Below are 16,627 nucleotides of genomic sequence, written 5' to 3'. Positions count from 1 at the left end.
GACATCAGTCAGGAATTGTAACCGAACGACCTCCTGTCGTTGGTTACAGACCTACAAGTAGGATGCGACCAAACCCTGTTCGGTCGCATGCCTATACCTTTCAATGAGAGCATGCATTCCGAACGGAATGCTTACTCTCATTGAAAGAGCAGGGGCGCAGTTCATCCCTGCACCCGGTGGCAGGCACCTCAAGGTGCCTGCCACCGGGTGCAGGGATCAACAAGAGGCAGCATTCGGCGGCCACACACCCATGGGGGCCCTTCTGGGGAAACCTAAAATACAGTTTCTCCCTGCCTTTTTGTCCCAGAAAGATAGGCACAAAAAGGAAGTAGGAAACTTCTTTTGTACTCCCTCAGCTCAGGGGAGTACTGAAGGGTTCCCGGATGGCGGGCGGGCTCTCCGAGCCCGTCCTAAGCCATCAGGAAAACCGAGTCAGATTTCTTTCCGGCCAAGCCCATCAGAATGGCTTGGTCGGAAAGGAATCTGAATGGCACATTGTGATGCAGGTAGGAGGCCTTCCTGCCCTCATCGGAATCTGACACATGGTCTTTTTGAAAAATACTTTAAAAAATGGATATTTCAACTAGCATACCTTTTTAATTCCTTGAACTGGAATAGACTACTAACACCCGGACGCCCTGTGGGGTAGCATCAGCACTTTACAAATTATAGTCCATGTCTTTAATTCCAATTCACTGAGAGATGGCATTAGTGCAGTAAGATCAGCATTGCCAAGTTTCCTAGGTTAATGCGTGATGTGCTGCTCCAGGCCAGGTTTATTTCTGTGAATTGTGGGACTTATAGTCTTGTTTACTCTGTTATAAAACCACTAAAAATCCCAGAATTCAAAGAAAAACCCTGGACTGGAGCAGTGCGTCAAACACGGACGTGTGAAACTTTGCAGCTATGTAAGATCACACTTGGACATGCTGTTAAATCACTAAATTCACCCGGTTATGGGTCCCTACTGTTTTAAGAACATACTGGGAGCTGTGGTTACTGCACATCGCTCTGGGTTGGGGGGGAGGGGATTTACCGTAGTAAAATCACACCAGTCGATGCCTTATTGCTGGAGCAGGTGGTGTACAATGCTACAGAGAATGAAGTAGTGGAGTATGTGAAGCAAAACGACAGAATAATAATGAAGCGTCAGGGTAGGGTTACCTGGCGTCCCTCAAGTGCACTCCAATTAGATCCGTTAGGAGTCAAAATGTAATCATGGGAGTTTAATAAGATCTTCCAATAATGGACTCTACAGTGTGTACTGATAAGTAACGCAAATTTTTGTATTCATTCAAATTAACTTCAAAACAGATTCCATCCTTAGTGGGATAATAAATCAGTACTTTATGGTAACATGGTAATCCCGATGCATTTCGAGTCTAGGTGACTCTTCGTCAGGGGATAAATGTCCTAAAAATAAACGTAAGCATCAATGAACAAGACACTAGACATAAACATTGTAAGATTTGAGTGAACAAGCTAAAAATGTGTGCAGGCCCAAGAAAAACATGTAAAAACATATATAATATGCTGGGTCAATGAGTTGAACACAAAATGGCAATCAAACCTGACCGGTGAATTGAAGTGCACAACGTGTAAAAATTAGTGAACAGAAGGTGTCACATATAACTACAAAGTGCGGTGAAAACCGGAGCAACAAAAAGGTGCAATGTATTAAAAACCAACCGGAAGGAAGGAATACCAAGTGTGGGAATCCAAAGGGGGGATATAACAGGGTGTCGAAAATGGTGATATACGTAAAAAATGAAAGGAGACAGATAGAACAAAGGGCAAAGACGCGGTGTGCTAGTTTACCTTAAATCGAAAGCGGCGATATACAAAGCTATCCGCGGTATTTTCGTTATTCAAGTCTGTCGAGGTAAAACCACAAGGTCAAAGCCGGAATGGAAAACTTCAAAATGAAAAAGTAGAAGGGTAAAGAAAACGCGAGGTAAAGTGAATATAGGAATACCTCTTGGCCGAATGTGATGCAGTCAACCGATGCACCATGGAGAGTTGAAAGTGTCGAAGGACTACAATTCACTGGGTAAAAATACGTAATAGAGGCAGAAAAATAAAGAAGGGACTCGAAGTCTCACAAGACTACTGTTCCTCAGGTAAAAATATGGAAGCAGAAAATAGAAATGGGACTGGAAAAAGAAAAGGAAGAAGCGTCATGTATAAGTGGCCATTTGACGAGTAATAAAGGGTCTATAAGATGAATCAATGGAAACAAAAAACGAAGTGGACAAGAGGAACTGGTGAATGTAAAAGATGTATGGAACACCAGAATACCGCGATGCGCGAATTAAATCGAAAAGCCAATCGAGGAAAAAAAACGGATAATGGAAAGGGTAAAGGAGTCAAGAATAACGGAGGAAAGATCCGGGTGTGCATAGTGAATGTGTGAAAAATTCAATTCGGGTGTGCGATCATAAAAACAGTAAATAAAACTGGTGTAACATAACGAAATTAAGAAAAACATAATGGATGGGTAAAAAATTCAATTCACCTAGGGTGTACAATAATAAAAGCGGTAAATATGAGCTGGTGTAACATGGCAAATTGTGGAAGGCAATTGGAGATGAACAACACTAAAAGTAGCAAAAGTTCACAGTACATTGAGATACTAAGATTACAGGAAACAACTATACCCCAAACGATCATTCAACCCGTTAGGAATCGAGCCTTTTGATCCAAGTGAGTTCTTTTTGTAAGAGTTTTTTGGTGTTGTCGGTGCCTTGTGGGGTGATGACAACTTCTAGCACCAGAAATCTGAGTTGACTGATATTATGTCTCTCTTTGTTGAAGTGTATGGCGACTAGTGATTTTTCAGACTTGGTTCTGATATTGCTTTTGTGTTCAGTTAATCGGATTTTGATTTTTCTCTCTGTCTTTCCAACATAGGGTAAGTCACAGGGACATTTGAGTAGGTAAATCAAATGTTTTGAGTCGCAAGTAGCAGTTGTACGTAGCCGGATGGGTGTACCTTTAGTGGGGTGCAAAATCTGTGTGCCTTTAATGACGTTGTTGCAATGCCCACAATTCAGGCATGGGATTGTTCCCTTGTACGTGCCGTCAGAGGGTTGGGTTGGATGAGATAACAGTTCTTTCAGGTTGCGAGTGCGTTGATATGCAAAGAGTGGTTGAGAGTTAAATATCCCTTTAAAATCACTTTCATTTCGAATCATAGGCCAGTATTTCAAAATCACTCTTTTAATTTGTTGACTCTTGGTAGAGAATTTAGAAACAAATACCGGTCTGTTGGTGGTGTCTGATTTCGTGTTTTTTTTTAGTAGTTGTGGTCGTCCGATGAGTTTGGCTCTGTCGATTGCTTCAGTGGTAACATTGTTAGGGTATTTTCTTTCTTTGAATTTGGAAATAAGAAGATCTTTGTTTTTTTCGAAGATTTCCGTGGTAGATGAAATACGTTTCACCCTTAAGATTTGAGAATACGGTAAGTGTTTTTTCAAGGAAAGCTGATGAGAACTGTTGAAATGAAGAGAATTATTTCTGTCAGTCTCTTTCCTGTATACATCTAACTTCAATTTATTGCCATGTCTCATGACTAATACGTCCAAAAATGGTACTTGATGAGGACTCATATTGAAGGTGAACTGGATTCTATCATCAACAGTGTTCAGGAATCTAAGAAAATGGTGTAAATCCGGAATATCACCATGCCAAATCAAGAAGATATCATCTATATATCTCCAAAATTGTAAGATCTTGTCGTGCCACTCTGGATTGAATAAAATGTGATCACGTTCAAATTTATGCATATAGAGGTTCGCGTAGCATGGAGCTGCACAATTTCCCATGGAAGGACCCGATAGTTGCTGAAAGAAATCATTATTCCATTTGAAGTAGCTGTGGTGTAGTGTGAATTGAAGCAATTCTAAGATGAAAACCTTGAGATTAAGCTCAAGGGGTTGTTCAATAAGAAATGATTCAACAGCGTCAATACCATTCGAATGCAGAATGGATGTATATAAAGCACATACGTCAATTGTGCATAAGATAATAAAATCTTCCTCACGGATTATTACGTATTTTTACCCAGTGAATTGTATTCCTTCGACACTTTCTACTCTCCATGGTGCATCGGTTGACTGCATCACATTTGGCCAAGAGGTAGTCCTATGTTCACTTTACCTCGCGTTTTCTTTACCCTTCTACTTTTTCATTTTGAAGTTTTCCATTCCGGCTTTGACCTTGTGGTTTTACCTCGACAGACTTGAATAACGAAAATACCGAGGATAGCTTTGTATGTCGCCGCTTTCGATTTAAGGTAAACTAGCACACCGCGTCTTTGCCCTTCCTTCTATCTGTCTCCTTTCATTTTTTACGTATATCACCATTTTCGACACCCTGTTATATCCCCCCTTTGGATTCCTGCACTTGGTATTCCTTCCTTCCGGTTGGTTTTTAATACATTGCACCTTTTTGTTGCTCCGGTTTTCACCGCACTTTGTAGTTATACGTGACGCCTTCTGTTCACTCATTTTTACACGCTGTGCACTTCAATTCACCGGTCAGGTTTGATTGCCATTTTGTGTTCAACTCATTGGCCCAGCATATTATATATGTTTTTGACATGTTTTTCTTGGGCCTGCACAAATTTTTAGCTTGTTCACTCAAATCTTACAATGTTTATGTCTAGTGTCTTGTTCATTGATGCTTACGTTTATTTTTAGGACATTTATCCCCTGACGAAGAGTCACCTAGACTCGAAATGCATCGGGATTACCATGTTACCTTAAAGTACTGATTTATTATCCCACTAAGGATGGAATCTGTTTTTGAAGTTTCTTTGAATGAATAAAAAAATTTGCGTTACTTATCAGTACACACTGTAGAGTCCATTATTGGAAGATCTTATTAAACTCCCATGATTACATTTTGACTCCTAACGGATCTAATCGGAGTGCACTTGAGGGACGCCAGGTAACCCTACCCTGACGCTTCATTATTATTCAGTCCTAATCCCTTCCGGACAGAGGGATACACTTCAGTAGCACCTTTAACTTTATCACCTTTGATGACACCATCGAACTTAATCTCCTAACCACCAGTGTGCCTCACTTCTCAAAATTACTGATAAGCAAAACGACAGACCCATGAGTCTCCAATATGTGTAGGAAATCTTCCCAGATTCTCTATGTAAATAACTTGCAGAACTATCAGCAGCAGTTCAGAATTAGAAGTCTCAGTGGCTGGAGACCAGCTAATGGCATAGGGAGCTACACGAGGGGAGTAGCGCTCCCGCTCCCGCTCCCACTCGTTGTTCTATGCTTCTAGCCTAGATAAAAGGTGATAACATAATCTAGCGTTCACATACTGTACATATGCGATTATATGTTGTAACTCCGCAAGGCAAGACACCGCCAAACCATGCACAGGTCCACCACCTGTTTTCATCGTATTCAGTTTGCATCTTCTCTTTTCACAGGTGCCTCCTCTGTGCGTGAGGACACATCGGCGCAATCATCGCCCCCTAAAGGCGTGAGTAAAATCTATACAGTGCTGAAGGTATTTGAATAAAATTGCCATATTGTTACCTCTTTGGCACATTGTCATGTTCGAGGAGTAATCCTGCGTACAATGGACATTGCAGTTTGTTCATTTCCATTCCTTCCATTCATACATGTTTACATTCTCGGGTCCTTCCTAAAGGAATTTATGGTTTCAACCACAATGGCACGTTTCTTGAATCAGTTGTGTTTCCAGATGACAGGAGCTTCCAAATCTCCTCATAACATTGGTCTCCAGCATCCCACCTACAGCTCTTATAATGGCTAGACCTAATCATCACTTTCAGTAACGTGTTGTGGACAGCTTCAAGTGCTGTCAGGTGTGTTAGCCAATGTCCACCAGCCTCACACCGTGCACTGCCCTGTGGCACGTGCAGTTATGGTGCTGGGGGTCTGGACCCATCTTCTGTGTAGAGGGGTGGCCTTATCCCTTGGTCACAAGCTGACCATTTCTGTGCATCTGTAACGAAACTTGTGCTAATGTAAAGCGCTCTGATACCCGGTACTTAGACGCGCTATATAAAACTCTAAAATAAAAAAACAAGCTCACCCTGCCAACAGGTGAAGGAAGCCAAAGAAGCCAAGTGAGTTTTAAATGGCACCACCGCCACACCTCACCCGCTTGTGCACGGGCTGTAGAGCAGAAAATCCACTCACCTTACCTCATGACTGCCTTGCTAAGCATCAAGCACACAGACATAAATAACAGTCGGGTATATTTTAATGTTGTCAGTAGAGATTAGGTGTTTCAATGTTCTCTGGTGGGAAAACGTCCATCACCCTTCAAAGGAGTGCTTTGGGATGTGCACTGTGACCTTCTGACATGAAATGTACAGGGGTTGGCATTTCACTCTCGTGTGTGTCCTCTTTCACGTTGGAAACCTACTTAATGGACTATATTAACGTAATACAGGAGTAATGTCTTTGCCACACTCTGCATTCTCTGAAAGTGACTGAGTGGGCACGAAGTACTTTTAAAATCCATCATCATGTAGGAATCTGCTCTCTAACCCTCATTACCATGAGAAATATGACATTAGATAAGGAATCTACAGGGAAAACGAAAAACAAAAAATCAAAATGGAACAGAGTGCGCTCTGAACGGTGTGGCATGTACCAGAGTGCCTTTGTCAGATTATTGTGTCCTAAATATCATTTACAAAAATCAAGACGCATTGGAATTAATACCAATAAATGTACACCCAATTCGACAATATTTTTGCAAGCTATATTTAGGACACAATATTTATGCCGGGCAATATTCATGTAAAAGATATCACTCAAGAGAGATCAGTTTACCAGTCCTAATATCTCCTACTGATGCCAGTGCGCTGGATTGTATGCTCGTCTCACAGTCCGTGGGAGGGAGGCATCTTCGTCGCTGCAGGCATGAATCGCTTACAGAACAAATTAATGTATCTCCTTTGAGTGAAGGGAACAATGAGGCCACTCAGTCCTACAGTTTTAGTGATCTGCACGACTCCATCAACATGAAGAAGCCTTGGGTTCTGTGACAGTGAAAACTTCAGTTAACTGTGAGAACTCCGTCGTTTATTGTAGGATTTCACACTTCTACCTAAAGGTTTTCAAGCACTTCTCTAGCAAAAAGAAATATTCAGTCCTTCACTCACTCCATCCTTTCACTTCTAATTCCTGAATATGAGTGGCTAAGTGTCTGGTTTTGGAATACTGAGTTTTGTGGTATTTTCTGCACCTGGTTATTACCTCGCATGTTAAATTCTTCACCCTTAATTACATGTTGGCAGGTTCTACCTCCTGGAATTTAACAGGTGAAAAGATTACATCATTTACTGTGACAGGCGAACTTCGTTGTAGTAAGCACCAGAACCCATATGTTATTCCCCCCAAAACACGGAATATGTGCTATTTATTGCACCTGAAAAATAACATACACCACGGTATTGTTATTTATGAAGTGCGATAAATACGGCACCTATCACTGAGCCACTCATAATGAGGGCCTAACTATTCTACCTTATCCAGTTCACGTGTGGCATGCTTTCTCATGTGTCCTCTGAAGTAAGTAGAATATCGGTTGTATGATAGAGGCATTCATGACTAAATGCACGTGCCTCTACCACGCAGCCTAATCCACAAAGGTGTCTTAACCACGCATGCCTTTACCATGTAAGTTCGTGGTAAAGGCATGAATGGTAAAGGGGTATGCGTGGCTGAGGTCGTAGCCCCCACCTTAAGCTACAAACTCCCAACCTGCCCCCCCTTTGCCCTGAGGTCCAAATACCCTGTCCCCCTTCCAACCCGCACGCTGTCCCTATCTCTTTACAAACACTTTGTGTCGTCCCTAAAACTACCCCAATCCCTACCACTGCCCTTAGGCCTAAAACCCAAACCCATATTTTAAAAAACTACCCCAACTCCCCCGAGCCCTACCAACTACCCGCCCACCCCTAAGCCCTAAAAACTGCCCTGAGGCCTAAAACCCTATCCCTTAGCAAACAGTACCCCAAACCCCCACCACCTGCTCTGTCCCTAAAACTACCCCACCCCATTCCACTGCCCTGTCATCTAATTAAAAACTTTACCCCGACCCTCCCCAGCCCTGAAAACTACCCCCACCCTCCCCCAGCCCTATAAACTACCCCTGACCTCCCTAGCCCTGAAACTACCCCTGAACCCCAGCCCAGAAACTACCCCCAAACCCCCCAGCCCAGATAACAACCCCCAAACCCTCTCCTGCCCTGAAAACTACCCCAGCCCAGAAAACTACCCCAAACCCCCCAGCCAAGAAAACTTCTCCCGAACCCCCAGCCCAGAAAACTACCCAGCCCAGCCCCACTAACCTCACCACGGCTCTCTTCCTGGTAAGGTCTTCCTGCTTCCCTTCCTGCAGCAGCTAGACCGCGCACTGCCTTAACCATGCATTTGCATGGTCAAGGCATATGTGTGGTTGAGGCAAGCGTGGTTATGCTTGCAATGTCGGAAAACGTGTGGCTGAGGCTGCGGTGTTCCGACTGTTTCCCTAGAATATCAGACCCCGCCTTAGATCCTGATATTTCCTGGTCAATCTGTCATCCGCTTCAGGTTCCATAACTGTGCTCAAGGAATAAGGCATAGCCCTTGCTCAAAGTGCTGGGGAGCTACAAACACACCAAGGGGAAACATGACATGCCCAAGATTGTACATGGATTCAAACCTTAAACTTTAAATTACACAGTGGGCACCCATTTATGGAGACACAAGGGTACGCATGCCCATCCAACTAGGCAGGCACTAGGTTTTCCACATGCACTGACTTACCAATGTATGAGTGGTGGTGCTTGGTTTAACCAGCCGCATAAGAGGTCTACTGCTGCCCTAGCCCAGCCCCTACCTCACTTTTCATGGGGTACGAGGGATGCCAAGTGCTAAATCTGATCAAATGTATAACAGGCGGTCCCTTAAATAGGAAAGCCCACCATAAATACAACTATGGGAGAAAAGCAGGAAGTGCCTACAAAAATGTTTAAACTCTAAAATACAGCTTAATTCTTTTTTTCTTTTCCACAAAAGATTCAAAATCACTAGAATAAAAAATTGCCAAAATTGTATTTTCTTAAAAACAAATTAAGAAGAACACTGGTGTATTATGTTTTTTAAACAAAATCAATATCATTTTGTATCAGTATTTTGTTATGTACATTTAGCCATCCATTTAACATGATGGCAGGTTGGACCAGAGCTCAGGCAGTGTGTGTTTCGCCCCGTAACAGGCGCCTAGGTCTGGGGCTTTTTCAAGGATGAAAAGAAAAAGACATGGTTCAAGAATATGTCAATGAAGGAAAAGTGAAAGAAAGATGTTGATTTAGTTTGATATTGATACTAAATTATGTGATTGCACTTATGACGCAGCAAACATGAAAAGACTTAAGGAGCATACTGTATGATTTAATCTTAATTTTTTTCAAAGTTATATTGTCAAAAAGAGGAAAGTACGACCATGTAAGTAGAGTAACAAGTGCTAGCGACACATATATTAGTGTCTTTATTTTTGAGATAATACAATTTTAAGTCTTTTTTGGGAAAGAAACATACGAATTAATGTGTATTTTACATTTTGAATACTTATGTAGGCACTATTCTGGATCTGGTTTTGAAGGGTATACCGAGTTAAGGTGTGCAAAAGAAACTAACAAAATATAATTCTTCTCAGTATTAGCTAATATAGGTTCATGTATGCATCGGGAACACTGTGAGATTCTTCTTACTATCGAAGTAAAACCATTAGGAGAAAGAAGTTCTTCAGATAAAAGCAGGTTTATTCATAAAGTACAATGGGACCCATCCAGTCCTACATCCAACTCTGACACAATCTCAGATTGTCCTCCCAACTGCCACAGTAGTTAGAATCTTCTTACAACATGGCATTCTCTAACCTAGGCAACAGACTGAGCATTCCTACAACCTCACCATAGGCAAGAGATTACCAGGTGTCAGAGAAACATAACAATAACACCCAGGATGCCACACACCTCCCCCCGTTAATCAAAAAGAACACAAAAAAAAAAAACATTATGTAAAATAATCTTTCAAATATTCTGGCCTCCTCTGTAATCTAACTGATTTACGTGGAAGCTCAGACAAAACAGCATCATCTGTTAACATATTCTTTTTGTCCACATTTACATCAGAACATACAAAAATCCTCCCCAAGTTCCAGATCTTATGATCATGAGTCCTAACTGCATTATTAAATACTTTGACAACTTGCATAGGCTCCGAAAATTTCACTTTTGAACCAGGAAGTCTAACAACCACTCTATCTCCAACGTTCACTTTCGTTTCTTTAGCAGATTTCCTCACATCAAAATTTTCCTTCCTATCCAAACATTTTTTCTTTTCTTTTTCTCTCCACTCTTCATCATTACCCTCAACGGAACTAGAAAAAGTATCACTCAAACGTCGAACCCATGAAGGTTCCACCTGAGTACAAGGAGCCCTCCCTCTAAAAAGAACAAAGGGAGACTGACCCGTTGAGCTGTGTGGAGTCATTCTATAGTCTTCAACTTTCCTCACGACTTGTTCTTTCCAATTCTTCCCAGAATTTTTTGCCAAAGAAATCGTCTCCTTAATCACCCTATTGAATCTTTCAACCATTCCGTTGGTTTCCGGGTGATACAGGGAACATTTTTAATGTTTTATGCCTCTATCCCTAAGAAATGTTTCCATTTCTTTCGAGACTAACTGCACCCCGTTATCCGTCAGTATAGACTCTGGAAAACCTTCTCTACCCATGAGATTTTCAAGAAACTTAATAACATGAAAAGTTTCTATCCCAGATGTAAACTGTATCTCAGGCCACCTTGAGAATAAATCCAAAAGCACTATTATAAAACTCTGTTGTCCATTGTAATGAATAGGACCCACAATATCCAGTGCTACTTCCTTCCAAGGTCCCCTTGGAAGTTCCCTGATGATCATGGGTTGAACTCGAACAAACTTCGACTTCTCACTAGCCGCACAGACACTACAATCTCTAACAGCCCTTTCAACATGTAGGTCTATACCAGGCCACCAATAAGTGGCACGAAGTCGCTCTTTCGTCTTTGACATACCTGAGTGCGAATCATGCGCCATATCCACTAGAGCCTTTCTTACCTCATATGGTGGTATTAAACGTGTACCACGTACCAAGACCCCATCACACACACCCAACTCATCCTTCACACCCCAAAACTTTGTAGCTTCCAAAGACCCAGCATTTTTCTTGTTCCAACCATTCCTCATTAAAGACATCACTTCAGATAAAACAGGATCCTGAGACAGCTTAATCCGCCACTGATCTTCACCAATGATACCTCCAGTAACCAAACATACATGCACATCACTCTCAACCCAATCATCCATGTCTTCTTCAACACTGGATTCCCCAACCAGCCTAGACAAAGTATCAGCCACAGTATTCTCAATGCCTGGAATGTATTTCTTCTCAAAATCATACTCTTGAAGAGCTATGACCCACTTACTTATTCTCCCAGAAACCTGGTCAATACCCTTCCTCAACAATATCTCACATAAAGGCTTGTGATCAGATTTGACCAAGAATTTTGTACCCCACAAAAATTTCTTTAACTTCCGGATTGCCCAAAACACAGCAAGAGCCTCACGCTCAATTACTGAGTAACGTGTTTCTGTATCTTTCAAACCTCTAGAAATAAAAGTAATGGTTTCCAAACCTTCCTCACCCTCCTGCTGTAACACTGCACCCAACCCTTTTACACTTGCAACTGTGGTTACTACAGAAGTCCTATAAGGATTAAAACCTTTAAGATTAGGTGCATTCTGAAGTTTTTCCTTAAGCCTAACAAATTCTTCATCACACTCCCGAGACCAATTGAATTCTACACCTTTCCTCAACAGTGCTCTCATACTTGAACAATGTTCTGCAAAACCTTTTACAAATTTGTTATAGTATTCAGCCATCCCAAAAAACTTCATAAGTTCCTCTCTAGAAGATGGAGGTGGCATGTGAGAAATCGTGTTAACCAACTCTGGCTTTGGAGAGATCCCTGCTCCTGAGATCGTGTGTCCCAAATAATGAATCGAGGAGGTTTCAAAATGACACTTCTCCAACTTGATAGTTAAATTGGCACTTTCAAGTCTCCCCAAAACATCATAAAGAATCCTTCTATGCTCCTTGTGATCCTTTGCAAACACCAAAATGTCATCCTGATAGACACAAACCCCATCACACCCATCAAGAACTCTCTCCATTGCCCGTTGAAACACAGATGCCGCCGACACTAAGCCAAATGGCATCCGAACAAATCTAAAAGTTCCAAAAGGCGTAATAAAAGAAGTTAAATCTCTCGATGACATCTCAAGCTCAATCTGGTGATACGCAGAGGCCAAATCAATCATGCTAAAAACCTTCGCTCCACCAAGTAAAGTGAGTAGCTCTGATATGTTAGGAAGAGGATACCTACCCACAATCACCCACTTGTTTAGCTGTCTTAAATCCACACACAAACGCAAAGATCCATTGGCCTTGTGCGCGGCTACAACCGGAGCAAACCACTCAGTGCTTGATACCTCTTCTATTATTCCACCATCTTTGAGCTTATCTAGTTCTTTCTTCATCTCCTCCCTAACCGCTAAAGGTACACTCCTTACTTTACACGTAGAAGTTTGAGCATTGGGAAGCAGAGGTATACACAATTTGAAATCCTTAAGACACCCCAACTCCTCTCTAAACACTCTTGAAAATTTCCTTTTTATGTCACTCACAACTTGTCCATCAACATTAAAATGAAGCATTTGAATATTCTCTTTAAGAATGACTGGAGAGGGACTCCCTGGATCTAACATGACACCCAAATCTGCTTGGTGAAACCAGCTGATGATGCTATCACCTTTTTGAGAAACATATACTTTACCCGCAACATAACGTCCACCATATTCAATCAAACCTACAAAATACCCCCACAGAGGTATAGGTTCACCCCCATATGCTAAAGGACGTATATCTGGTTTCAGTAATTTGACTTTCCCAGCAAGCTTTGTTTGAAAGAACATTTTAGACACAATTGTAATTTTAGCCCCTGAATCAAAAAGTACTTTTGTAGATTCACCCTCAACTTGTATTATATCCAAAGGACAAGATCTTTGCTCTTCATTCATACTTTGTTGTACATCAGAAGTTATCTGAACCACAATTTGTCCACATACAAAATCTTCTTCACGAGACTCTGTCTCTACAGTTTTGACAATGCTAGGAGCAAAATTTGTTTTACAGACAACAGATAAATGGCCCTTGCGCTTACACTTTGCACAAATTGCCTTTAGAGCTGGACATTTTTTATCATTAGCATAATGTCCCAGTTTGTCGCACCTAAAACATTTCGGCACAAAGGCCTTAGGCTTATTTTTGACTGAGTCATCCCCTCTCGTCACATCTTTACTTACAACACCCTCCTTAACTGCTTGAACAGAAACTTTCACATCCCGTTTCAAAGTGTCAACACACTTTACAGAATGTTCAATTCTTTTAGCCACCTGTAAAACCTCGTGTAAGGAGGGTTCATCTCTTAGCCAGAGTTCTTCACAAACTTTTTCTAAGTTGCACCCCAACATAAACTGATCTCTTAATCTCTCCTCTAATAATTGATCAAATTTACAAGAAGATGCTAGCTTCCTTCATTGTGTAACATACACTTCTACTGACTCACCATCGTTCTGTAACCTTTTAGTAAACTGATACCTTTCAAGTATCGTACTAACCTTTGGTAAGTAATGATTATCTAACTTCTTAATGCACACATCATATTCATTCAGACCCCTGGCTTCCGCCGCAGTGAGATCAGCTAGATGATCAAAAACATCTTGACCCTCAGACCCAAGACAATGTAAAAGAAGAGCAGTTTTCCGCTCTGCACCCAGATTCGCACCACAGACTTTAGCATACCGCTCAAACACCTTCTTCCACTTTTTCCATCTGATAGCTGGCTCACCAGGTTCAGACAAAAAAAATGGAGGAGCAGTCACATTCTGCATGCTTATACAAATAAATATGCAACAGCAGAACAAATTCCAATTTAGATGAATGAGATCGTTAAAGTCAAAGAAAAATGAACTCAAAATTAAATGAATATGAATTATTTTCTATATAAACCACCAAAGAATGAAATGTTGAGTTCACAAGTTTGACCAGGAGATGGCAGCGTTGAATGAGCAAACAAAATGGCAGGGCAACAGAACTAAGAAGAGAAATTAATCATAACATCCACCACTAGCAGAATCTCAAGAAAGCACACTTAAATGTCACTGTTATTCAAAAATATAAAACTGTGAATAACGTTGTAAACATACAAGCCTCCCTAAATATTGAACACAAATATTGCGGGAGTAGACTTAATGAGAAAAAACTGACGATCGTTTTTCTCCACAGGCAAGGAAAAAAAAACTGACGATCGTTTTCTCCACAAGCAGGAAAAAAAACAGACTTCAAATGATGAAACTGACGATCGTTCCTGGAGGCATAGTCACAGGCCCTTGCAGAAACAGCTTAGCACATGCGTTAGCTGAACGAACTCCGTAACAGTCACAGGACCTTGCTGAACACCACTGTTGCGCATGCGTGAGCTGAACGAACTCCTTGGATGACGCACACGAAGATCGACGCCGTCAGTCACTGAATGCCCGAGTGGGATTCCATTACGTCACCAGATGCACCGCAAGCTCGACGGACAAACATCTCCTCCCAAGTAACGAGCAAGACGATTACGAACAAGCAAAGCAGCAGCAAGATCCCGAGGAAGACTCCACTTGAACCCCAGAGCTCCAAAAGGGCACACCTCCTCCACGAAACACAGCGTTGCAGCCAGGTACACCGATGTTTTATTAATGAAGCAGTTTTTCCTTCCCAAAATCAAATTTTAAAGTTATCCCTTAGGGACGAGCCCGTGAAGACTTCAGCTATGATACCACAGTCATAAGCATTCACGGCGAACGCTCCCAGCCCCAGAAGCTGTGAACACAGTACCTTAGAAACGAAAACAGAGCGTTGTGGGAGTTGGGTCCCTCTGAAGTCCAGCTGCCGACTACGCCAATGTGAGATTCTTCTTACTATCGAAGTAAAACCATTAGGAGAAAGAAGTTCTTCAGATAAAAGCAGGTTTATTCATAAAGTACAATGGGACCCATCCAGTCCTACATCCAACTCTGACACAATCTCAGTTTGTCCTCCCAACTGCCACAGTAGTTAGAATCTTCTTACAACATGGCATTCTCTAACCTAGGCAACAGACTGAGCATTCCTACAACCTCACCATAGGCAAGAGATTACCAGGTGTCAGAGAAACATAACTATAACACCCAGGATGCCACAAACACCTTCTCCTCGTGCAAATAAATACAACTATGTGCCTAATTTTTGAGGCTCTACCGGCACTATTGCACCACCAGAAAGTAACTTTTTTTATGTTCAGGTGGCGCAATGTTTCACTGGCATATTATTAAGGCCACATACAGCCCGTTACGTGGCTTATCATGGCATTATAAATATGTGCCCCTTTCACGCAGAAAACTGCATGAAAGGGGCGTTCTAGGGGTGTTGTTGGGGGTGTTCCCAGCAGCATCCATGGCTCTTTGACACTGCCCCAGATTTACGAGAAATCGTAAGTTTAAGGCAGCACCAAAAAATTACACCTCCCCAGGGGAGGTTTAAAGGAGGCACAACGAGGAGAAATATCTTTAATTGTCCACGTTTTTCCTCTTTCTATGTGTGCTGCATTCTGTAGCACACATAGAAAGAGGAAAAAGCCTCTTGTGATTATTTTGTACAGGAAGGTTTGCCTTCCTGCACAAAAATAATCATAACGCAACGCAGGCACTCTTGCACCATGGTTCAAAGGTGCCTGCGTTGGCGCACGGCAGCCCATTGTGTGCTGGCCTTGGGGAAAAGGACAGGAATGCGCTGTAGATAACGGCTCATTCCTGCCCTTTTCTTTTGCCGCTGCCCTATGGCAAAAAATCCCATAAATGAGGCCCTTAATTTATACTGTGTCCATACTCATAAGTTATTTATTTCAACCCAACATTACCACGTAGTGGGTAAATGATGGGAGGCGCAAAACAGCAAGCTATTATTTGACAATTAGCTACAATTAATATGTTTTTCTTCTTTTCCCATGGACACGGATCTCGCTTATGTTTCCCTGACGTGGTCGACATTGGGATCATCCCATTCCAGGCTGGGCAGCACCACTGAGATTTTCTACTAAGAAGGTGTTGTGGGAAGTTTGCTGGCGTCCCAATTTCTGTTATTTTCCTTGAGGGTTAATGTGAACATTTTCCAAAAATTTATTGACTCATATCAAAGTTGCTGACTCCACACATGTCTGCCTATATCTCCGTGCCTGAGACAGAATCTGACTTCAGATTGTTTATTTAGAACCACCATGTCTGAATATATAACATGTCAATGATCAGAACTTCACCTGCACCCAATGACTGTCAACTGATCCCAATGACTGTCAACCTCACCAAGTGACTGCGAACTGCACCCAGTGACTGTCAACTGTCCCAGTGACTATCAGCAGTTCCCAATGACTGTCAACTTCACCCAATGACTG

At 41.9% G+C, this 16,627-nt stretch overlaps 1 pseudogene; it reads left to right on the top strand.

Annotated features, from left to right (window-relative positions):
- LOC146871220 (uncharacterized) overlaps positions 1-16,276 on the top strand; it is a 167,761-nt pseudogene extending 151,485 nt beyond the window's left edge.
- The last annotated feature ends 351 nt before the right edge of the window (positions 16,277-16,627 follow it).

Source organism: Triturus cristatus, chromosome 1_1 (genome assembly GCF_964204655.1).
Source record: "Triturus cristatus chromosome 1_1, aTriCri1.1, whole genome shotgun sequence".
Taxonomy (NCBI): Eukaryota; Metazoa; Chordata; class Amphibia; order Caudata; family Salamandridae; genus Triturus; species Triturus cristatus.
This window is presented reverse-complemented; position numbering and strand designations above follow the sequence as displayed.